The sequence below is a fragment of the Xenopus laevis genome, chromosome 9_10L (genome assembly GCF_017654675.1).
Source record: "Xenopus laevis strain J_2021 chromosome 9_10L, Xenopus_laevis_v10.1, whole genome shotgun sequence".
In the NCBI taxonomy this organism is placed as follows: Eukaryota; Metazoa; Chordata; class Amphibia; order Anura; family Pipidae; genus Xenopus; species Xenopus laevis.
The window spans coordinates 97,607,574-97,634,609 of NC_054387.1; positions in this window are offsets into that span (position 1 = coordinate 97,607,574).

The window sequence follows — 27,036 nt, forward strand, 5'->3', positions numbered from 1 at the left end:
TTTCTACAAAAGCTCATGCAGTTTCAGCTGCTAATGTGCCTTTGCCCTGCAGCATTCCTGCTACAATATTGGAATCTTCTGTGTCTGAGGAATGTGTCACTGGATGTTGCTGTGTAGAAGGATTTGCTAATATCTCATTGGGATTTTTAGATAATTTGATTTCAATAGCATTTTTTTCAAGAATCTGTAAATTATAGCACAATTGTTCTTGCACAATCTATTGGCTACTTACTTAACACTGAAAGGTTAGTTCTTTTGTGGGATTTGGGAATTTTAAATCAGCAGTTTTGTTCAACATTACTTTAATGAATACAGCTTGTGCTGAACATACTTTTTGTCTGTTGTCTTAATCCTAAAACATTTATTGCTTTGTTTATTTATTGAGCTAAAGAAGGTACGTATTACACCTTTTGGACCTTGTTAGCCAGATAATTTGATTACCAGTATACAATCCATTCAATTTCTCCTATGTTTTTGTCATTATCTATGCCCTAGTGATCTAATGATCTACCTCACAAGGACCATACATGGAGTAACTTCAGTTTCAAGAAATGTCATATCTTTAAGTGATTTATCATTTTGGACTTTTCTTAACTACCAAATTTAATCATAAAATTGAAATTCAGACACAGTGGTGAAGAATATTTTAATTGTAGGGATGTCGCAATTTCCAACAGTTGGCATAAAAATGACGTCTTTGTCTGATTCTTTTGTTTTGTGGCATCTATTGATGCAAGCCATTGTGAGAACACTGGAGCTACATACACCTTCATGACTTTGTTAGCTCCAGAGTTTCCCTGCATCAATAAGTGCACTTGCACAAGCTTTTCATAATAATCAAGTGCAACTCCATGGTTCCACTATGCCGGATGCTCAGTGAAATCATGCAGAATTGAAAGGAGTAGCTTTAGAACTGCTAAACTATTATATTGTGCCTGCTTTTAAAAGGATAAGGTTAGACATGTAACAAGCTTAGTTAAAATGCAAGAGAGTGCAAGTGCAGTGCGCAATGTAACAGTAACAGATTTTTTTGCATTCTTTCAAAGCTACATACCCTTCCCCTAGTATCAAAATAATTTAAATACAAATAGTAAGCCCTGTATAAATATTTCTCTCCTTCCTCCAGCTGCAGCCATTGCCTCAGTTTTTTATGTTTGTGAGGTTTAACTTTGAAAAGATAATGCCATGTTTGGGAATACTTCCATTGTAGAACAAACTGAAAATTAAAAATCTAATTTAAAAAAAATTAGGGGCTGTACACTGCATTTACTTCATTTTTCCTACTTTATATTAAAGGCAAACATATTATGTAACCTAATAAAGAATCTTACCCAACTGGAATATAGATATCAGAAAATATTGCCCTTTAACATCTCTTGCCTTGAGCCACCATTTCGGGATGGTCTGTGTGCTGCCTCAGAGATCACCTGACCAGAAATACTGTAACTCTAACTGTAACAGGAAGAAGTGTGGAAGCAAAAATGATGATCCTACCTAAAGTTATTTATCTTATGCAAGTTCCCCCCATTTATTTACCAACTCACTTTTTTACAAACTTGAAATCAGCAATAACAAAATTCATCTGGGCAGGAAAGAATTCAAAACTCAAAAGGAGAAGAAAAGGAGGTTTAGCTCTCCCAGATACTTTCCTCTATCATGTGTCAGTACAGTTGACTTGTATTTGGAGGTGGGGGCCTGAAAGAGAAGAAAAAGAATGGTTAGAATCGGAACAAGGATACACCTCGATACCCCTTATAAACTGGTTATAGAGCTTATTCCAAAGGAACTTTGGCCCCACCCACTGATTAATGCTACTCCACAAATTTGGTTCAAGAATAAAGAGAAGTTGAACTTGATACAACTGCCATATATATTGCAACCGCTACAGTTAAATTCCAACTTTAAGCCTAGCTTAGACCTGAAAGCATTTTAAAGTTGGCAAACCTTTTAATAATCAGTGATTTTTTTAAGTAATAAGATCATTCCTTTAACGGATGTTCAAAACAGTTGGGGGCAAAACCCCAGAGATACTTGTTGGAAATGTCGGTACTTCACACATGGTACACATGCCCTAACCTTACAGAATTTTGGAACAAAATTTTAAGGGATATATCTAAAATCACTCAAATACCAGCTAAACTCGTATGTTCGTATGTTCGGCTGGTTCCGGCTATTTCAAGAAAGTGCAAAACGCACTTTCGGGCGGCGCAAAATTAAAATATTTAAAGGGAAATCTCATTGCCCAACGTAAAGGTCTATTCGTTGGTTCCTGGGTGCTATTCTCTGTAGTTCTTTCTTTCTTTTTTTTTTTTTTGCATGAGAAATTATATTATTTTTAAATGTGTGCTTCTGTTAATGAGAGGCATATCTTTGCCCTTCTGATTCTTTTTTTTTATTAATAGTTTTTATTGGTATTTAACAGATGACCATTAAGTACATTTATACAGATTGTTTGATTTAAGGTACAAGAGTTTTATAACTGTTCTCTGTAGTTATTAGTTGTGTTTGACCCTGCCTGTTCCTGACCAAGCCTTGTCTTCTGCCAGTCCTGACCCCTGCCTGTATTTTGGTGTATTGACCTGGCCTGTGACTCCGATTACGTTCCTGTCTCCTGTTATTGTACTGCTCTGCTCTTCTGGTGTATTGACCCGGCCTGTGACACCGACTACGCTCCTTGTTCTCTGTTCCTGTAAAACGTAAGGTTTGCCTTGCCTGCCCAGAACTCTCTCCCTGGTCCTCTCAAACTGAGACCTGGCAGCACCCGAGTAGCGAAGGGCTTCTCCCAAAGTGAAAGGTGGTTGTTATAGGCAGAAGGCTGAGCCATGACCAGGACCTTGGGGGTTGTTCTGAGTTTGGAATACCAATCGTAACAATATCCCTCCTAGCAACTGTAAATCAGGACCAACTTTTAGCCCTCCTGTGGAACTATCTGAAATATTGGTTGGCAAAATCTTTTCCCCGCAACATAAAATGATATGAGTACTTAAATATTTGTTCCCAGGTTTGCCTGATGTTTAGAAGGTCCCCCAAAAATGCTGGAGTACAATCCTTCCCCTAAAAGAAATTGCCAGGATATAGTTGCAATTCCTATATTTAATCAGCTAAAAATTAACTGTAGCCACTCTTTACTGTCTGTCCCAATACCCCCTTTGACCATTGGAACTCCATTTAAACATTCATTATTGCATTAATGTTTCTAATTTTACTGTACCAATTACTTTTTTGTTGGAAATGTATTTTCTTTTTGTTTGATAATGTATTTATTCGCCTCCAGGATTCAGAATTGCACTAGAAAAGCATGTTCCAGAGTTAATAATTTTTGTTATTATTGTTGATTTATTGTTTATATCGAGCTAATGTTGCAGAGCACAATTTTCATCCAAGTGCAATCTAGCAGCCTGCTTGCTTGACTTCAACGAAAGATCAACAATGTTTGGATAAATAACTACAATTATGTCAACATTTATATTATCATTAATGTTTTATGTTACACCTTGGCACATTTGCAGATTAAAAGTCACAAGCATCTGAAACTCGTAATTTTAATGAAATGCAAGGTCGAACATAATTATGCAGTCATCGTAGCCTGATTCACGGCATTTCAGAAATTAAAGTAAGCAGCATTTGAACTGCATTTTGTTCTGTGTATTGTGTCATGTTAAGATTAATATACATAAGATTGGAAGCGCCACTAAAAGCAGACTTGAATATCAATTGGCAACCAGATTTAATAATCCAAAGCTTTATAAAACAGCAGAGATACTCTCTTTCTCTTAATATATACAGTATATAAGCTATGAAGAACAGCATCTATCAGGTAAAAGGTAAGGTACATTTTTTTCACTTAATACTGGTTAATATAACATTATCTTGAGCTGTATTCATAAGGATATAGCAGGCTACATAAAGGTAATGTGCTCAACATCGCTGTGGAACCAGGTGTGTATGTGATAGATCTGACTTGCCAGGAAGTTAAAGTGCAAGTGGGATAGAGTGAGACCCCCTTTATTAATTGGGGCTGTGAGAGAGCTCCAGGTCATGTATGGAGATTTATTAGGAAGAAAAGCCAAATCAAATTGATCCTGTGGAATAGGCTCTGGGACCCATACCAGGGAATTGTGCAATAGAGCAACTAAATCATTTTATATAAGTACATTCTACCACAGAGGGTAATAGACAGCTTAGAACAGACCATAGTTGCTGTCTTGAATTCTCCATTAACTGGTTCTAGATTATCTACAGTACTGTATATGAGGAGAGATCTTGGGAGAAAATGATGCCAAGATACTGGAATTTAGATACCCACTAAAGGTCCTGTACTGCTGGGGGTAAGGCGGGTGGCGGGTCTGGTGGCAGGATCACCAATTTGGATTTGGAGCCCTGAATACCACCCAAATCACCTAATAACAAGTACGGCGGCCTGTAGTGACTTCATGGCATATAGCAGTAGATCTTTGGCATATAGTGCCAGTTTATCTTCTAACGGACCATGTTTAAACCCAATGACAAATGACACTTGGGTTCTGACGGAGAGAAGTGAGAGAAAGGACTACAGGCTTGATGGTCAGTGCAAACAATAGCGGGGACACACTTGTTGGGTTCCCCTGGCTAGGGGGAAGGGGGAGGATAAGTCACAGTTTACGTTTATGCATGCTAAGAGCTTCAAATATAGTAATTAGGCCCAGTTGAGAAACCTTGGTCCAAACCGAAACTTTCGCATTATCTCCCAAAGACAGAGCCATTCCAGTCTAATGTAAATGTAAAGTAATGTAATCTAAAGTAAGACTAGGATCCCAGTGCCCATGTTAGTATAATTGATTTGGAGGTGGGTATAAACTCCAAAACTGAAAAGTATTTGAAGCTACAAACCGTGTGTAAAGTCGTTTGCTGCTCAGTCAAACAGGGATCTGGTTTTACCACTTCCAGAATAATTGTATTATGTGGAAAATGAAGGTTCACTGGAGAGCAGATGGGTTCAGTTTCTTAAAGTAGTTTTATTCAAGGTGCATAGCACAACATGTTTCGGACCTCTTGGGTCCTCTCATACTAACTGCACCAGAAGAAGGACCCAAGAGGTCCGAAACATATTGTGCTATGCACCGTGGGTATAAACTCTACTAAGGTTAATAATAGTGATGGGCAAATGTATTCACCAGGCATGGATTTGCGGCAAATGTCCGCATTTTGCCACCTGCGAAACTAGTGCAAAAATTCACTGGCAAAAATTTTCGCTGCGACAAAAAAGTCTCTCATGTAAAAATTGTCGCTCATGTAAAAATTGGTGTGTGGCAAAATTATTTGGATGCCCATTGACTTTAATGCATTTGGACAAAAAAGTTGCACATATAAAAATTGTGGACCATTGACTTCAATGCATTTTTTCTGGAGTTTGTGAAAATTTCAGTGAAGCAAAATGGGACAGACTCATTTGGCAGGCATAAAGTCTATTTGGTCCGAATGAATGACAGAGGGGGCAATTTTAGCCAACCTTGTGGCAAGAATCTTGGCAAATATTTTGGCATTGGTGTTAAGTGATATAGGCCTGTAGAAGTCACAGAGCTCTGGGTCCTTTCTTTCTTTAGCAATTAGCAATTAGCACTGTGACTGCCTCATAAAAGGAAGGAGGAAGGGATGCCTCTGTTCAGTGGCATAATTATAAGTGTTGTGGAGCTGCTGGACTAAAAGATTACCCTGTAAATTATGCCAGGCTGCCAGGAACCCATCAATACCTGGGGTCTTATTTGAGGGGAGGGATGAAATTGCCTCTGCCACCTCAAAGGCTGTTATATGTTGGTCAAGGTAATCTGCCTCTTCTTGTGTTAACCGGGGGAGATGTATTGGCTTAAGAAATTGGGATAATTGGTCTTGGGAGTAGGTGGCCCTTGTCCTATATAAGTCCTTATATAATTCAACAAAGGCATTAAGAATTCCTTGTGGGGTGGTAGCCAGATCACTTTTGAGTCCCTGACACGTAGTATCAAGGAGGCCTTGGCCTCCAATCAATATGTCCTAATAAAAAACTTTGTATTTTTATTATTTTTGGTTGATTTTCTGGAGGAACTCAAAATTATTGTTGTTTTCTCATGAGTATGCACCCTTGGACTAGGTTGTGTAACTGCGAGTATGTCCTCCTATTCACATTATTTTCTTTGTTTCAACTATTGGATTTACATCTACTGTGGTAGTGCTTATACTGGCTTGGTGCACCAATTCTTTTTGTAGTTATTGTTATTTGACTACAATGAAGACGAGTAAACTGTATTTTTTTTATAAAATGTTGTGTGAAAAAAAACACTTCCACATTTCTACTGGAGACCTGTAACACCCTTACTACCAACAGAGTGATACCCCCCAGACACAACAGACATTAAGGAGTAATCCCTCAGCACCTGTCTTCTGTTACATTTATATTTTCACTTGCTTCCTTCCTATATAGGGTGTTTCATTGTTCAGTTTTATATAAAAAAACTTGATGTAATATAGATATATATAGCTATATTTCTATAGTATATAATATGATATTGTAGTATGGTACAGTGCATAATTCTTTCAAACAAATGGATTTACATTTCCATAGAGTTGAAAAAAGGTTAGATATTTTCAGCATATGTTATTGTTTGGAGTTTCATGGCAATTTCTTAATACAGGAGGGTAAAAAGAAGCATGACGTCTCACACTGGTTTATGACCACCTCTTGTTAATATCATAAAGGAATAATGTTCATGACATCCTGTGATCCTTTGTAGTTCCCTGAAATATTGAGACCACCTGTGCCTCACCAGTCAGGAGAAGCTCTTGGTGTAACTGTCATTCATTATAATTAGAGTGACAGCTTGAATCTTCTATTTCTGGAAGAATCTGGAAATCCATAGTTAACGGCAAGCATGTAAATTACCTAATTACATTTTTTTATGTGTTATGCAACATACTACCTCCATCATATCTCTAATAAAAGTCTCCTGCATGTCATTATATTGGAACAAAGCACACACAGGGGACTTGGACAGGCTTGATAGCTTTCTTATCTATGCTATTGTTGCCACATAGTACAGCCCTATGGGATACTTATTACTGCCAGACACACGCTGATATGTGAGCAATGCTACACAGCAAAATAATTTTAAATTTTTGTATATAATTAACTTGGTTAGGTTCTGCCTGTGATTATTAGGGGTAATGAATTAGGCAGCATTTACTTCTGGATGCAAATCATTAATTGAATATTTTTAATTGTGCTGTGGCAATTCTATCTTTTTTGTTTGTTTTGAAAAAAAAAGAGAAAAAGGGAGCACCATCTAGTGTTTCTAGCCTTAGATAAAGCACAGATTAATAATTTTCATTTGCAAAATATCCCCTCCATTTACTTAATGGGATTACATTAAATACATATACAGCACACTATACACACACACATATAAAACGCGGAAAAAATACTGCAATCAGTTAGAGTAACTGATTTTAATAGAAAAACAAAAGAAAGTCCAACATTTCGATCACATCATATTCATCTTCCTCAGGGAAAAAAACTGACAAGAGCGTAAGCAGTGCAAAACCTCAAGAACCCTCCAGCTGTGCAAAACATGGAACCAAAAACAGGAATCCAATTAATTACCATAGAAACCCAATTTGGAAATAAAAAAACTAAAGAAAACCAGCCTAACAAAAATTAGTAAAAACAAATAAAATGGGAGCAAGCGATAACTACAGATGCAGCTAGTTATGGAAAATCGTTAAAGTCAAGCTGCTGTTGTTGGTTTATTCATAGCATAATACAAAGAAACAAAGCAGTTAATGCAGTTCCTTGGGGATAACCAAAGATCCAAGTGAGGCATAAAGGATTAACAAGATATTACCTTGCAGGTTGAGGTTGGTTCCCAGGCACTGGGTCCAAAAATGGCAAAAATGGATAAACAAGATAAGGCAGAAGGGTCTTATCCAGAACCAAAACAGAACACAGTTTCAAAAATGCTAAACTATCAAGAATGCCCAGAGTGGAATGCACCACCCGAATAAAAGTGACAGAACTGTGTGAGGCTCTGAGATTAGAGGCCCCTTAACACATATAGCTAAGGACAGTGCAAGAAACACATATCAAGGAATGAAGTAACAAACATTGTGGCCACTAGGGATCAGGCTTCCTAAAGTCAATGAAAGAAAAGGGATTGTATGAACTATAACTCTCATTGGCATAACAATATTGAAAAAGTTGAAAAAATTATGTAGTCTATTTATGGGGGGGGGCATAATCCCAAAAGTGCAGCATGTGCACCACAAACATGATGTGGAGCAAAAAAATTGATTAAACATAAACCATGGCAGATCGTCAGACTGCTTATCCAAAACATAATAGAATACAGTTATAAGCACCGCTGTGTGTATGGCAGTTTTCATTGCCCACTAATGCAGTCAAAGGACAGATTTCACCATTACAGGAATACTTGGTGTAGTTATAGATGAACCCTGGCTGATCGTCAGACTGCTAGTCAATACTGTATAGTGAAACTCAAACAGATAATGCTGTATGTATGGCAGTTTTCAATTGCACATTAAAGCAGTCAAAAGACAAATTGCACAATTATGGGAACACATGGCTTAAATACACAGTTATGGCACATAGTTATCACATAAATTTGGCTGTAGAAGGAGCCAAAGTGTTGGCCACACAGGGACTGCCCCAACCCAGACTAATAGATAGGGCCATACTAAAGTGACACGTAAGGATATCCAGAAAAGTTGGTTGTAAAGACAGAAAATACAGTTGAAGTACACAAAGGAAAAAAAAAGGAGAAAAAAAAGGAAGCCCTTGAGAGAAAGAGAAAACAGAGCCAAAAAAAGAGAAAACAGAGGACAGAGAGAAATAGACAAAAGTGAGAGTGAACCACCACATAAGGAGTGTAGATTGAAAAAGCAGTCCAAATGGAGACCCAAAAAATAGGTCAGCTAAAGCTAAATCTGAGTATTTAAGGACCCAAGCAAAATGATCACAATGACCACTCCTTCTGCAATTGTTGGAAACAAGAAAACAGGAGTCATTATATAGAAAAAACTGCAACAAATAATTGTGGGAGAAAAGTCAATGAAAAAATGAAAAGTGGAGCAGACTCATAGGAAAAGAGTCCTTACTAACTGCTGTTGTTGCACACGATTTTACATATCCGAAGTGTCAATTCACTACCATTTGTAGGAGGGCAAAAACTGTATTATGAAAGTCAAAAAAACACAGATAAGGGCAGGAGTTCATTCAATCCCCTTGGTGCAATAGTGTCCAATCTGTGTATCCAAGAAGAATCCTATTTAAAAGAGTCAAAGTCCCAATTGCCACCCCTCCTAGGAGGGGGGACGTGATCAATGCTCATTTGGCGAAATTGGGGCAATGAATGTCAGGCCACCAAAAAATGTTTAGCAATTGTCTGCAAGGCTTGTCCAGTACTAATGGCTGCCCTGATAGAACACCTGTGATTGTTCATTCTTTCACAATACGTAGTGCTAGCCTTGCCAACATATGCTAAACCACACGGGCACCACACAAGGTATACCACATGAGCACTTGTACATGTAAGTCTGTGTCGAATCTTGAATTTTACCCCAGTGTGGGGGTGATTAAAAACTGAACCCTGGACTATCCCACTGCATGTCAAGCAACCCGTACAATTATAATACCCAGGTTTTGCCAGTGTGCCCAGTCAGGAAACAGGTTTGGGTGGGGGAGGGAAATCTTTAACCATCAAGATGTTGCCTAGATTGTTGGCCCTCCTATAGCCAACAACTGGTTTGTTGATCTTGGTAAAGGGCAAGGAGTCATCTGTCTGCACAATCTCCCATCTGTCCATTAAGGCCTTATGGATAGCAGGGCTCTCGGTAGAAAATGTATTGGAAAAAATCAGTGATGGTTCCTTACTTTTATTAGTGGAGTTTGAAAACAACAAATCCTGTTGTTTCAGGTGGAAAGCTCTATCCATTAGACGTGCAATCTCATTTGGGTGGTATCCTCTTTCCTCAAAGCAATGAGCCATCTCTAGCAGCTGTTCACGGGCTCTTGATGGGTCAGAGTTGTTTCTGAAGACCCAAAGAAACTGTGAATACAAGACCCCCCTGGAGGTGGATTTAGGATGATGATGGGATTGGGTATATGTGAGGTTGTTCATACTGCCACATGTAAAGGTTGGCAAAGGAACGTGCAAAATTTGAACCGATTGCGGTCCCAGCTATTTGTAAGAAGGTCTTCAAAGAAAAAATAATTGTGAGACAGGGCTAAGTCCAATAAGGTGCAAAGGAACTCTATCGGAGGGTGTTAGTGTTTTGCATTACCAGTGGCAATACCAGTGTTGTGTGGGATGATAGTGTATAGATTGTTCAAATAAAGGGAAACCAGTAGAGTATTAGGAGGGACAGTGAGGACACTGAGCAGTTTAATCAAATGTGTAAATATCCTGTAAAAAGGATTCCTTTGATTGTACCAGTGGTTGTAAAATGTGATCTAAAAAAGTTGCCACAGATTGAAATAAAGATCCAACTGCAGAAATGATAGGGCGTCCAGGGGGACAAGTGAGAGATTTATTTATTTTAGGTATAGTGTAGATAAAAGGATTCTTTGGAAATTCAGTGAAGAGTAAAAGTGGAATTGCCAAACCTGCCAGATTGAAGGACAATGGAGAGAAGTGAGTCAAGTTCTGCTTTAAAGCCACTTGTGGGATCTCGTGGTAGTCTTAGGTAAGTGCTAGTATCCGCTAATTGGCTGAGCAACTCTGTTCTGTAGTAATCTTTATCAAGAAGCACTATAACCCCACCCTTGTCTGCTTGCCTGATCACAATTGAATCATTAGATCTTAGGGATCTGATTGCCTCCCATTCAGTTTTAGATTAGTTGCTGTAGGATTTGGACTTAGAAAAGATTTGTTGGTATAACTTGTAGCAATCTTGCATAAGGAGACGTGAACGAGATGCAATGGATGCAGGGGTGTTATGGGGGATAGTGCTTTTAGAGTGGAATTTAGGGGCTACCTGGTCAGTGGTGTGCGTAAAATGATGCTTTAACTTCAGGTTATGGGTAAACTTGTATACGTCTTGCATGGTCTCAAAAGGATCAAAATGGTGAGTAGAAACAAAAGAAAGACCCGTAGAGAGAAGGGACAGTTCCTGGTCTGTCACTGTATCTTTAGACAGATTAAAGATTACCGTCTCCTGTTGGGCTGCCTTTGAGGGCGTCCTTTTATGGCTATACCCCCCCCTCTTCTTGTTGGTCGATGTGGCTATTGTTTGATCCTATTTGTGAATGAGTGCTTACCCCTAAAAACGATGGAATGCTAGTGCCGGGTGTAAGATAAGTGTCAGATTCAGACAAGTGACCTGAATTATAGGTGAGGGAATATGGCTTTTTGGAGGATTTTGACGTAGGTCTAGGATATAGCCTACGATCAGTCAAACTAAGCAGCCATAAACCTGCCTGTCCTGTTCCTTTTGACAGTAGTAAGTTTCCTATCCTTAAATGGGATCAAGTCATCCCTGTATTTGTATATGTTGTCATCTAAGCCAGTCCCCTGACTTGTCTTGAGATAAAACAGTCTGATTGTCTGGCTCTGTTTTAGAGATATCCTACCTAACTATGGTTAAATCCTTCCCCACTTGTTCAATAACTTGTTCGCCACCCAGGTTGGTTCCATTGGTGGTGTTTGTGCCATTCAACATATCATTATTAAGTTTGTGATATAAAATACAGAGATTACATAAAACGTTTTGTCTTGTTCAAGGGAAAGGTGTCATCTGTTAGTGTGAGGAACTCCCTGGTTTTGAACTGGGGACCTGTTATGTTCCAGGCACTGCCTTTTCTGCTTGAGCCACAGGAGGAAGTGTGGTGGTGACCAGGCTCTGATGTGATGCCTGTTGCTTTATTGCTTCCAGGTCAGCCTTCCTTAGTGCACACCCTCTATCCAGCTGAGGGCAAGTGCTCATTTGAGGGCTATTTAAGACTAATTTCCCAACACCCCATGCTGGATTATTGACCCTACTGCTGACTCCAAGCCCCGTGATATCTTGATCGTGTTCTTGATCCTGTACTCCTGTTCCAGTCCGGTACATCTATGTTGTGTGTAGCACCCTGGTCAGAGAGGAATGTTGTTTTGTTTCACTCTGTACTATACAAACATATATGGATGAAATGACTCACTCTTGACTTGACTCTTGAAATATTCTGGTAAACCTTGTCTTGTTTCCCTGCTCTGTTTCTTCTCTGTTCCCTGATAATCCTAAAGTGGCTGTTATAGGCAGAAGAGCACACCTAGACCAGAATCCAGTCATGTTGCAGAGCTAGAAAAATATATAGTGGGAGCACTAGTCCACCCTTGTTAAGTTATGTAATCTACACAAGAATTTTGGAAGAAATATCATTTTATATAAATTAACCCTGTTCCAGAGTATCAGTAGAAAATTCATTCATGCTGAGGTTGCTGCTTTAAATTGCCTTAAATTACTTTTTTTAAAAAGACATATTTTATATCTAACAATGGGATACTGCTATGCAATTTAATATCTTAATAATTCATTTACTGTCATTTATAAATAAGCATCAACTCTGCAGCAAGCAATACTGTTTTATTTTTCTAAAACCGATGACTGAAAAAGTCTAGAAAACTGAGGCAGTAGAGTAAATCTGTTACAAAGCAATGACTCAAGATTTATTGACGCAACCATTACATGGGTTTCTCTGCAGCTGTATTTTTTTTTGTTTAGGGAACTATTACTTTTGCACCATATTTAGTGTCTGAATTAAAAAAAGCTATTATAAATTTGTTTAATGTCTTTCATATCAGAAAATGCTTTTGTAACCATTGGCCATTGTACAAGCATATTTACCAGGCAAGGAGTCTTCAAAAAATTAGAAGGAACCAGGAACCAAGTGACCAAATCTATCATTTAATGCTACAAACATGACTTTGTACTGCGTTAAGAATAAAAACTTTTGTAGGAGGTGACATATCAGAAAAGTTGCTGACACTCACTGGCATTAAAAGCTTGATCTATTCTAGAATACGATTTTAATGTTTCTCATTTTCCAACAGCGCCAACTCACATCTATCATGATCTGTCACGTTTAAGTTTCCCAATTTACTGCTGCTTTTAACTTTGTCATATGCAGAAAATAGATGCATTCTAAAATTCAGCTCTCTTGGCTATTGTGTTTAGGAAATTGAAACCTTTAATGTGAACAGACACATTGCATTGATTATATCTTTATTTTTTATAGAGAGGCCTATTTGACAAAATAGGTAGAACCTTTTTCCTTTTTTTTTGTTTCCTGATGTATTTGCTCTCAAATCTTGCAACACTCATTAAGACATGTATATCAAAAATATTCAAAATACCAAATATAGGGCTTGAGTCAATTTAATGTGATATTGTGCATTTCGTTTGAAGTGTGCCTTTTCGTATGTTCGCAATTCAATTAATTGTGCTGAACACTTTTCACTTTAACCAATACTGTATATCTTTTTGCGATCTATTTTTTCGATGCCTAACCGCCCATTCAAATTATTTTTTTAATGATATCAGTGCTTCTGTGTACACTGTTTAGCTATTGACAGATGCTGTGATTTCATTCCAGTAGGCTGATTTCTGTGAATAGAATGTATACACATTACCAGTTCCAAACAGATAATCCTATCTTTCAATGATAGCTGTGATTAGTGCAACATTTTCTTTAGAGCTAAACCTGTGGCCTAGTTGCCTATCCTCATCATCCACTGTATTGACATTGGTATGGTCTGTATGGATGTTGTCTTCTAACCTTGGTAGATTGACTTGGCTTGAAGACCTCCTTGTTCTTCTACCAGAACTAAGTGAACCATAGTGGAAGGCTTTTGCTTGGTTCTTTAGCCACATCACCATGTGGGTTTGTCTCATCAGGGCCACCGTGGACTGTATTAGGGTCCATAATACTTAAACATTTTCATCAAAGGAGAAAAAAAATATTTTTAGGTGTTTGAAACATAGTAACATTAACATCCAATAATGATATTGGCTACATAGATTTTTCATTAAACAGGGTAACCATTTAAATGCACTGAAGAAGCCTAATTATATTTAGAATTAAAATGAGTGAAAAATTAGACATGACCAGTAAATGGTTCTAAGTAAGTACATTATGTTTGTTTTTATTGTTGTAGATGAAGGATGTTACAAAGATATTTGGTTAAATGTGGGTTATTTTTGCACTCAAACATTACACTTCATTTTGAAACACAAAACACACATAAGAGAACACTTGCTGAAAATGAAAGATAGATGATCTGTTTGGAAGGCTGGCGAAGGTCCTTTCCCTCTTTTGGTGTGTGGTCTGTTAGAATGTACATGGGTGTATGTTTTTCAAGGCCAAACATACCTGGAATAGCAAACCTGGAGCATGCAAACACCTGCAGCATGGAGGGCAAAGGCAGTCACAGAAAAAAAAGATATCTCCCTGGAAGACTGGAGAAGGTAGATTTCTGCCAGTATAGGGTGCACTATAAGATGATATAGAGGACTTGGTTAAGAGCAAAAGGGAAAAAATATAAAAGCGTGAAAAAAGAAAAGAGTGAAGTTGAGGTTGTTTTTGTACAAAGTTAAGTTAACATGGTTGTCTGGTGGGTTATTAGAATGCACATGGGTGTTTGTTTTGCAAGGCCAAACATACCTGGAATTGCTGTCTTGGAGCATGCAAGCACCTGCAGCATGGAGAGCAAAGGCATTTCCAAGAATCTTCCAGAACAGCAACTCCTTTTTAAAGCATTGCTATGTCTGGCTGTGGTGTTTAAGTAATAACCTTTGATTGGTTGGGATGAACCAAATGAAAATGTTCCCAGAAATTTTATTGACTGTTAGAGGGTAACCGGAAGTTATTTTCTGCACCAAAAATGTTATAAGCATGACATATGCTGTATTAATGTAATTCTAGTTGGAGGTAGAATCTAAGTTGCAACGTGATCTGCAAACAAAAAAAAACCAATACCAACCATATTGTAATTGAATATGGTATAATTGCACATTATTTTTCAGAGTAAACACATCTTTACTTCTTATCGGACATTTAGCCCATTGAATTGAATCAAGCCTATAGATGGGATCAAAAACAGAACCTATGGGAGATGGCCTTCCCGTAATTCTGAGCATTTTGAATAACAGTTTTCTGGATAACAAAACCCATGCCTGTAATAAATGCTGCTGAAGTTAATGGAAAATGATAATAGAATAGTTATCCTTGGTTCTTAGTATCATCAATGTCATTGATAACCTAAGTTAAAGCGATATTAGTCAGGAAACCTGTGCGGAAATGGATCAAGAAGATAACTAGCATTCAGATGGTCATGCAAATGGTTAGAGACAACCCATTCCAGAGGCTTTTAAAGAGCAAGAGTAAAACTGCCATATAGGTAGAGATGGAAAATTGGTCTGAGTATGCTTTCTTTAAAACTGGGATGACTAGGGCATTGTTACGATTGGTATCCTGAACCTAGAACAAACCCCTAGGTCCCAGTCAAGGCTCAGTCTTCTGCATGTAACCTTTGGCTTCAGGAGGAGCCCTCCGGTACTCGGGTGCTGCCAGGTCTTAATATGAGAGGACCCAGAGAAGAGTTCTAAGCGAGCAAGGGAACCACATGTTAAACTGACTGGGAAAACCAGGAACGAAGTTTGGGTCACAGGTTAGATCAATACACCAGATGAGCTAAGCTAAGCAGAACAATAACAGTAGACGGTAGCATAATCAGGGTCACAAGCCAGGTCAATTTACCATAAGACTATATTTTAGAGGGCACAAACCCAAAATGAATGCTAAGGTGCTAATCCCATGGAGACTGCCCAAGAGACGCCTCCTTATACATAAATCCAAAAACAAAACATAAGGATTGCATACTCAATTTATAAAAGTCAAAAATGTATTTAATCAAAAACACTTACGTGTTTCAACCACAGAGGTGGTCTTCATCAGGGGCAAAAATCCATAAAGTACAAAAAGAGATAAAAAGGCAGGGCCTGTTTTGTTTTTAGGTCAATTTACCAAATGGCAGTGCAGTAAAAAACAGTAGTCAGAAGAGTAATCGGGTCACAGGCTGGGTCAAAATACCAGAGAGTTTTCAGGATCTAAGAGAATGGTCAAAATACAGGCAGGGGTCAAAGACAGGCAGCAGACAGGACTTGGTCAAAAACAGGCAGTGTCAAACACTAATAGAAATACAGAGAATTGCACCCAGGAACTAATAAATAGACCTTAACGTTGGGCAATGAGATTCACACAGAGAGCACTTTAAATATATGCCGTTGCCGGCATGTTCGGCACTTTCCGGATATAGCCGGCTGTTTGCCGGCGCAAAATTCAAATATTTAAAGTGCTCTCTGTGTAAATCTCATTGCCCAAGATAAAGGTCTATTTATTAGTTCCTGGGTGCAATTCTCTGTATTGCGCTCGAACCTGGAAGAATGTGCATTCAATGTACCGGTGCCAATGAGGACAGGTCCCGTCACCCTCCAACTAGACCACCAGGGTGAGTCCTTACAGGCATGCTGGGTCAGTGCTGAGGAGGAGTGTATGGGTTGATGAAGGCATATATAAAGAGCAACACAGGAATGCAGAACTTTAAAAGGTAGATGGAAATTTTCCAGTTGATATATATGAATTGAATATATGAGTTAGAGAGGGAATGACCAGGCATGAAAGGGAAACTGGTGGAATGGCAGAACAGAGCAAGAGAACAGATGGTGGTTGTAAATAGAGATGTTTGTAGTCATTATGGCAAACATGCATTTAAAAAGGCATTGGAAGCAACATAGGGTCAGTGTGGGGTGGAATGTGCCTTAAGAGCATTATCTCAGGTAAGGACATCCCTTTTTATGTAGATTATTTGATGCAATCAATGTGTATGGAGCTTGAGCAGCATGGGCAAGCAAAGCCATTTAAGAAAGTGTGTCGCTAGATCTTCTTTTAGCTTTCCTTTTTTATTGGCAATTATAAATAGGTTGTCAAATATGTGATATTTTTTCTATGAAAACATGTACAAAGAAGAAACGAAAAGACTTTACACTATTAGGGTAGTTGAAAGCAAGAGGGGAATGGAAGGGATGTCAAACATGAATGTCAGCAAATTATTGAAATGTCCTCATTGCCACAACAGATGCCTAGTTCTTATGACTGCTGCCAAAACTAAGCAGCAGTCTTAAGGCTAGGCTTAATAAATTGGTCATTCTATTAATTTTCATATTGGCCAAGAGCATTTAATTTAACTGTACAGGCAAGTGTACAGGCAAGTGTAGATAAATCAGAAGGTTAACATTTAAAAATATTGTAGCCATAAGATTTTAGCTCATAAGATTTTAAGACAGGGAAATATTCTTCAGGGCTGCAATGCTAAATCAAAATATTAAGAGGAATCGGGCAACTCTTGCTGAGTTTTGGCAATATCGGAATATAATCATGTGTTTGCATGTTAAAAAAAACCTTTTACCTGTGTGACAGTACCTTTAATCCAGTTTTGCTGAACTTTAGAGTTATTGGGTATGGTGCAGGTACAGGTATGGTACAGGTATAAGATCTGTAATCCAGAACCCCATTATCCAGAAAGGTCAAAATTTCACATATACTAAATTGTAATCAAATAATTGAAATCTTTTAAAATGATTTCCTTTTTCTCTGCAATAATTAGAATCAAGTAGAATGTACGGTACTGTCTTATTAATCCTTATTTGAGGCAAAAAATGTTTTATTGGGTTTATTTATAATTGAAATGATTTTAAGTAGACAGTATATACTGTAAGTATGATGATCCAAATTACAGAAATACTCCTTATCTGGCAGGGCCAGAACTAGGGGTAGGCAGAGTAGGCACCTGCCTAGGGCGCAAAGCTGAGGGGGTGCCAGGCAGGCACCTTCTCTGCCTCTCTTACTCCCTAGTCCGGTCCCTGATTGCCCCTCTGCCCTGCTTGTCCCATCCTTATTTTTGCGCCGCATCTTTTTTTTTCAATCGGGTTTTGCGCGCAGTCCCTAGTGCACATGTTCTTCAGCGCGTTCACGTGCACGTTTTTATGCGCATGCACGCTGCCTGGGGCACCTGACTGTGCTGGCCCGGCACTGTTATCTGGTAAGCCCCAGGCCCTGCACATTCTGGATAGTAGGTCCCAAACCTGTATTGCAAAATCTAGATTAAAGCATGCTGAAACTAACTGTGCTTCACTTAACAGTCCAATGTTGTCTGTGATGTTTTCTGCTTGTTTGTCTGTTGAATGCATAATGCAATAATATGTCCCAGTCTACGTGCTGGAATAAGCTGGGTTAACTGCTTTTGTTTAAACCTTAATAGATAAATATGCTACAGCATAATTACTAACCATTCATGCAAGTATGCCAAGAAAAGTAAGCTGCTGAAGGTATTTTCTCTGCTGTTCAGGGTAGCTTTGTGTATCTGCTTTAATTGGTGATGATACTTTGAAATGTGAAGCTGGAAGATGTTCAGCAAGGCAGAAAAAACAGCATTACTTTAAATCAAAAGCAGGGTGAAATTAATGTTTCAGCAATAGGAAAATAGTAAATGTATGTAAATCATGAAGCAATTTCATTAAAGAATATGATTGACAAAGGAAAACAGTTTTGTTTAGTTATAGTTAAGTTACCATGGAAGTGCATTTGACGATCAGTGGTGCAGCCCTTACAAATGAGACTGGGCCAAGTCACTAGGGAACAAAGTGGTGTTCCATATGGTCTGACTTAGCACTACCACCCTCCACATACGTACAACTGCACATACATTGAATTAAATAGGAGCATGTGTTGTGCAAGAGATTGTAAAGAGAAATCTAACAGCAGAACAGCCCGCCTGTATTGTGTCAGAAACTGCAGTGTCACAGCAAAAAAGATGTAAGAAGTAAATAAAAAATGTTAGAATAACAAAGCAGTCATCACATATAGAACCTGAGAACACAAAATTACAGAATTACAATTTCACCACAAGTACTTATAGTATACAGTACCAAGCTTTTGCATTGCAGTCCTTCTTCTCACAAGGAAAACAACTAATTCAGTTTCTATTATTATAATTATTTTAGCATTTTCACAATACAAATGTGACTCTTTTACTCTATAGCCTCCACAAATATGTGCATTCCATGGCAGTCTATTCATCCTTTTCTTTCATCTACTTATTTACAGTCTACTCTCATGTTATTGAATTGATTATCAATGAACAGGAGAAGCCAGACCACATTCAGATGTGCTTGCATTTTATTCATTCTTTGCAATCCACTGCATGGCACATTTTGTCCTGTCAAAGACTTGACAGTTTTCCATTGTGTACTTTTTTATGAAGGCATGATGTATTCTGTTTTGCCTTTACTTTTCCCATCTGTTTCTTTCTTATATTGAATATTGATTCTGCTAAACAAGTGGCTCCCAATCAGTAATTCAGTACTTTGTGGCTAGCAATTTCTCAACAAATTCCCATTTTTCTTATTTATTTTCCATTTAATCTCTAGAATGTCGCTCTTACAATTAATTTCTATGGCATTTTTTTAAAATTCATTTTCACTCCTGTCATGTTTTCCCCATATTTTAAACATGGGTGGGAATATTTTAAAATAGCTCATTTACTTGTAGATAGTGTTGTTATTTATGCAGTATACTCCTAAGATTATCAGTATTCAGCCATTAAATATGTATATTTCTAGGTATTTATTTATAAAGAAATTATTTAGTAATTCTGTACCAAATTTTAAAATCCCCATGCTATTTGCCTGAAGTATGTGCTACAGATGATAAGTAATCAGCCCTACAAAACAAGCACAAGTTATTTTATCTAACCAGATTATCAAGACCATTTCATGTCTGTCTTCTTCAACCAGGTTCCTCCCTAAGGCTGGGTACTATTGCAGATGGTTATTATTAATAATTAAGTCCTGTGCTGCAGAAAAAGACTGGAGCTGCAACATCAGGAGTCTTCCAATGTAAACTAGTAAGCATTTTTGAAACCACCACTAAACTCACTTTCTCTAAAACTACAAATATCATGATATTTATTAAAAGACCCAAACTACAAAAGCACGAAAGTGAGAAGTCACCGAAAATAATTTTTCAACTTGTCATACAATAAGTACAACTTTTTCATATTGTTGCACAAAAGCTAGCATCTAAAACACCTGAAAATCTCTAAAACCAAGAATCAAAGAAAGATCTTACAGCTGTAAAAGGCACATTGACTTCTATATGATTTTAACAGGTTTTAGCTGGAGTATTTTTGGATTCAGAATTTTCGCAGTTTTCACGCATAATAAAAGTCACGTTTTTTTCCCATTACTTTTTAATAAATCGGTCCCTTAAAGTTAGCTTTTTTTCCGCTCTTGGTAATGGCTGCTCACTACATCCTGACCAAATTGAACTGGAATTTGGAGACAAATGCTTATGACAAAGGCTTGGTCATACACTGAGAACTGTGCAAAATATTGCACCATACATCATGGCAGGATCAGCCCTGAAGTTATAATAATAAAATATAGTATTCTTTGACAGGTACAGAGAGTACATGCAGAGGAAGCCAGGAGGAGCATGGGAAGTGGTTAATCTGGACAAAGTATATAGACATGCTGAGGCTGAGTGAGTAATAGCAGGTATCGGTAGCTTACCCAAGCAGATTTGAATTTGTGTTCATAAATGACCCCTTAGCAAAACAGAACACAGGAAGATTTTTTTTTACTTAAATATAGGTTTATGGTACAAACAGAGCCCTTGGCAGCCCCTCTACTGGTGCCTTTTAGCTAGAAATGTTCTATTTTTCAGATGGAAAATCCCTAGTATATTGTACTTGTGCAGTAGATTGTAAATGACCAAATGAGCCAGATACCGTGTTCAACTTTCTACCTATGTTTAAAATATGGGGAAAATATTGAAGGGGTGTACAAAGATTAGAGAAGATTAGAGAAAATTAGAGAAAACTAGAGAAAACTAGAGAAAACTAGAGAAAACTAGAGAAAACTAGAGAAAACTAGAGAAAACTAGAGAAAACTGCCACAGATAGAGATATATTGTGAGAGAAACATTACTGAAAATAAATGGAGACTAAATGAGAAAAATGGATATTTAGAGCAGTAAAGTAAAGAAGTAGATGGGGAAGTGTAGGCAAAATAGGACATGCTATACGTCATGTACAGTACACTTTATTCCTCGTCCCCAGAAGAAAACCTGTGTATTTGTAACCTTATCGTTTTTTTTTTTTCTTAGACGTAAGAATTTATATTTTGTATTTTAAACTGAAGGTTGATATGAGCCAAAATAATAATTATCACAGAGTTTTACAAATGATTAATAGATTTTTCCATTCAATGCTTATTTCCTAATCACTTCATTTCTTCAAAACATTAAGCATTGACAGATTTGAATTTACTACATATACAATGGAATATCTTCTTCCAAATCAATGGAATATTATTTCTTATGTATAGTAAAAAACCACCTATGTATATATATAACATTTTATTTCAACAGATTCATTGATGGCTGTAGTTCATTCCATTCTCCTGTATACACCAGCTTTATGGATGAAAGTAATCATTTTGGATCAGGTCCTCATTTCAGGATAAAGCTGACTATGCAATTCAATATGTTAATTGGCAATAAATCCTTTAGGGTCATAAAAATCACTAGTCATTTTCAAGATGGTCATGCATTATATGATGCAGAACTTTTAATTTATAAGGAAGATAAAAACAGATTCCCTTCCAGACACTAGTATTTGATTTAATTACCTAATCAGTAATAAATCATATGTTATTGAAAACATAATACAGCCAAAAGAGGTTTCAGCAGTTACGGTCTGTGTGAATAAAAATATACAGCCATTGCTGTGATTCCTTATGGTCTTTAAATAAAAATCAGCAGCACTCCTATCATGTTCTATTAATGCAGCACTGACTTAATATTTTAACCCTGAATGTGGTAATATTGTTCAAGTAATAAGCATTGGACTGTATGTGTTATTTTTATTAAACTACAAAGATACTGCATACAGTAAATGTTCCACCCTTCATAATAGAACAGAAGTTATGAGGAGTCAATTATAATATACTAGGGGTCATTTATCGACACTAAGCAAACTTGCCCATGGGCAATAACCTATAGAACCAATCAAATTGTTGCATGCAGGGTCAGACTGGGTCTCGCTGGCCCAGATCCGCTCTCCCATTGGCTGGCCCCATAAAAAAATGAAATGCAGCCTGACGTAGAGGCTTTCACACATACGCGTCATGAGGGCCCTGGAGGTGAGCCCCCAATGGTCCAGTCTCACCCTAGTTGCATTAATTATTCTACCTGCAACTGGCTGAAAAAGGCCAATTGCTGACTGGTTGAGTAGGGGTGTGCAAAAATGGTTGTCCGTGTGCAAAATTGCCCACTGTTTAGAAATGAGCCCCACTGTGAGGACTTATCATTATTACAGCATGTAACATGAACAGTATTTGGGTGATGTAGGGGCTAACTTTCTTCAAAATCGCTATGACCACTAAGAGTTCAGAAATTATTTTTACCACTTCTGCTTCAAGCCTTTGTACCTAGAAAGATTTGTGAGACTGAGCAGGTTATTGAGTTGTTATTGCTCAAAGTCTAATGGGTGTATGCAGTATTGTCATACATTTTGTACCATGTCAACTATCTTATAGGAGAATTAGCGATGGGTGAATCTAAGCCGTTATGGGATACTAGGTTTAATGCAAACTTTGAGAGGAGTATTATTTATATGTTATCTGGAAACCTGTTATCCAGAAAGCTCCAAATTATATGATGGCCATATCCCATAGATTCCATATTAATGAACTAATCCAATTTTTGCAAAAGTTGTTTCCTTTTTCTCTGTAATAATAAAACAAGATCTTGTACTTGATCCCAACTAAGATATGATAAATCTTTATTGGGAACAAAACAATCCTATTTAATGTTGTTTAAATTATTCTATGGCAGAATTAAAGTATAGTCACCCATATTACGGAAAGACCATTTATCCGTATAAAGCCATATATGAAATATCAGTAGATTACAGTCTTTAGATCACGAGTCCACAACCTTTTTCAGGAAGTGCCAAAAATAAGCACCTGCTTTGAGACCACTGAGAGCCAACATCCAAGGGGTTGGTGAGCAATATGTTGCCCATGAGCCACCGGTTGGGGATCACTGTTGATGATAGCAACTGTGAGAGCTCAAATTTTAAATGCAGCTGATGAACATTGCTGATTACTGTTCTGGCCTAACATTACACAACAAGCCTTATTATTATTATTTAAAACCCTTCATAATTTGTAAAGACTTTTTTGACTTACTTTGCTCTATCCGTGTTAAAATATGTTTGTGGTAGTGCATGTGTGTGTATAATGTGTGCATTTTTGTATTGGTGTGTGTGTGCAAATATGTTTGTATGTATGTAAAAGGGTTTGTCACTATGTATGTGTTTGGAGGCATTTGCCTGTTACTGTGCCTGACTGGGACCATATTAAAATAGATTTTGCACAGAACAAAAACAAATTAAGGCTGACAAAGTATTATGACTAATTCATTAAAGTTTTCAGATAATTTACTTTATTCAGTAATTGTTTGGAGAACAAAGCAGATTTAATATCCAATGTATTCTGAGGAAATGATCTGTGAAATGCAATTAATGAAATTGCTGTAGTCGGTTTCATAAACTATGTTTCTTAACATCTGCTAGTCATGTTGAAATCCGTGTCTAACTCTATGTGTAAAAGTCTACCAAGCAACCTATTGTACTACCTAATGGCCTCCAGTGATGTAGCTGTAAATTCCTTAAATAGCAGGTTGAGGCCCAGATAAAAATATACTTTAATAATTTTGTTAAATGACTTTAAGATTAATTTAGAGTACAGAGATCTTAAGAATTTATAATTAATTAATTATAATCTTGATGAAGGGCGTGGTAGGCCGAAACGTTGTTTTTTTGTATGATGTGGGCTTAATAAATTTCTTTTTGTGCACTTTTGCAATTCAACACAGTGTGCTGCTGGTTTCCTTTTTGCAAAAATTTATAATAAGTGATGGGCGAATGTATTCGCCAGGTACAAATCCGCAGCGAATTTCAGCATTTCACCACAGGAATAAATTTGTGAAGTTGCCAAGAAAATTCGCCGGCATCAAATTCGGACACCGGCGACAATTCTGACGCCTGCGACAATTTTGATGGCCACAAATTGACGACGGCATCAACATTTTCGTCCGTTTTATAATATACAAGACATCATGTTGTAATAGGATAATAAGAATATCAGAGGGGACTAATGCAGATTCACATAATAACAATGATTTTATTTATGACTTTATTTTTAAAGGGATTTTGACCAGATTTTTATGGTGTAGTTTTTATTTCTAAATGACACTGTTTACACTGTAAATAATTCACTCTACCAAATAAAATGTAATTCCTAACCCAACAAGTGTATTTTTTTTAGTTGTAATATTGGTGTGTAGGCTGCCATCTCAGGTCATTGTGCCTGGTCTCATGCATTTAGAAAGAGCCATTGCTGCACTACGGAATTGCTTTCTGACAGGCTATTGTTTCTCCTACTCAATGTAACTGAAGGAGTCACAGTGGGACATGAATTTTTACTATTGAGTGTTGTTCTTATATCTACTAGGATGCTGTTATCTGGTTACTTTCCCATTGTTCTGCTGATGGGTTGCTGGGGGGGAGGATGATATCACTCCAACTTGCAGTGCAGCAGTAAAGAGTGACTGAAGTTTATCAGAACACATGTCACGTGACTGGGGGCACCTGGGAAATTGACAATATGTCTAGTCCGTGTCAGATTTCAAAATGAAATATAAAAAAATCAGTTTGCTCTTTTGAAAAAAAGATTTCAGTGCAGAAGTCTGCTGGAGCAGCACTATTAACTGATTCATTTTGAAAAATACACGTTTTCCCATTTTAGTATCCCTTTAAGGCACTAGCACCCATATTTAATAAATTCCACTAAGTTTGCCCAGGGTTTTACATATGAGCTGTTTTATGGAATATATTTTTACGGAGACCTACATTGTTCAGTGGTATCGTTTTTCTTTAACACCGGAGACAAGCATCACCTGTGATTCTGATCAGATTTCAACAGTCACAAATTTGAAAACCAAAAGCAAAGATCTGATTGGTTGCTATGGACAACATCACTGGTGATGCATTGTTTCAATTATTAATACATATGCCCCTTAGTGTACATGCAGGGCAGGCAGTAGTTACAGGGCACTGTGCAGCTGTGCTACATACTAACACTTTTGGAACACAGGTAGAATGAACAACAAATGTCCACCAGTGTGGAACATGAACTCATAATAATCAACCCTACCATGTATATTTATTTCTGTTTTGTAAATCAGGGTATAGTAATGTAAGGTAATAAATGAAAAAAGTTATTATTTTTTACTGCATATTTGATTACTGCAGCATTATAACAAAGCTCTTGACTGCTGAATATGAGAGATATTTGTAAAGTAATCCAATTCTCCGTGATGTTATTATCATCTCATTTATTCAAATGTTTTGGTTGAAGACATTTTCTTTCTTCCAAAGTTCTAAAGTGCTGAAAAGGACAGAAAGTCTCCGCCGCATTATTAGTTTTCAGCTTTGTAACTGTGTCACCAAAGTTTTATCAAGATAAATCTAATGTTTTTCAGAAGGGTATTAATAAATTATGTGGTAATGAAAAATGTGAGATGAACCATACTCTTACATCAAGGCCTGATGATTACTTTGATTGATGTGCTAGCAAGTTTCTCCTGACAAGGCAAAAATGAATAACATGACACACAGACCTTTAAGGGTGACCTCAGAGGAAATCATAAGTTGCTGAATGATACAGAAACAGAATGAAACAACGAAAGCTTCCAGTCACTTTATGTCAAGAGCCAGACATATGGTCTAGACCAATCAATTGATCAGTGAGTTCAGTGTAAAAATCAGTATGTTACCTGTAGATGCTTTTTCATCTGACATGCTTTTGTATATACTTTAGAAAGCCATGACTTATTGACATATTGTCTTTAAACATACTTAAGGATGATAGAAAATGCTAGCCATACCTGTGCAAATAACACCTAGGATTTTTTAATCAAAGTCTGATTTTATCTCAACATTTTCTGCTGCAAACTCCGATCAAATCCGCTCTGTTTTTTTACGCTTATTTACTATTACATTTTCCCGAAAATTTGCTTTGCGTGAAAAAAACTGATGTACATGATTTTTTCAGATTTTTCACCTGAAAACTCAGATTTCTTGTGTTTTTTGCCCAAAAACTTTGGGGTATTGCCAAAACCCAGCACATGGGATTCCTCCCATTCACTTATATGCAAACTTGACAGGTCTGAGATGCTGGATTTTCTGATTCTGACTCTTCCATCCTCAGGGGTTTAATGAATTTCCGAAAAATAAGTAATTTTTTAAAAGATTTTATTTAAAAAATTTTGTGATTTTTGAATTCAGAGTTTAGTGCATTGAGTTTTTTTGGAAATATGCTAGCAAACAAGTTTATTGCGTTTTTTTTGTGTTATCATAATTTGGAAAAAGGGAATTCTAAAATGAAAGATCACCGCCATCTTTAAAATAACTAAGAATATTGTCTTTTTTTAACATTAGGACTTTTTAAATTTTACTTCTAAAATGTAAAATGTTGTATTGGCTATTACCAGAGAGTTGTATTTCTATGAGTAGTTAGATTGCAATGCCTCAGTGGCACCTAAGACCCTTTGGGAATAGCAGAAGTTATTGTGTATTAAGCAATACTTAAAGGGAAAGGCATAAATAATGGAACCAAATTTACGTAATCATTTGGCTTACTATCTTTTTACCCCTTTGCTTACTGTATCTTACTGCCAATGATGAAAGATTTTTGTTGACTTTTGTCAAATTTACTTTTTAACATTTTATTTTTAAAGGATTTATGCCCAACAAATGATTAGGCTACACTTTTAATGTACTGTAGGTACAGGAAGTAAAATAACAGTAAATAACTTCAAGAATTCTTTAATATGACACTGTAATCATT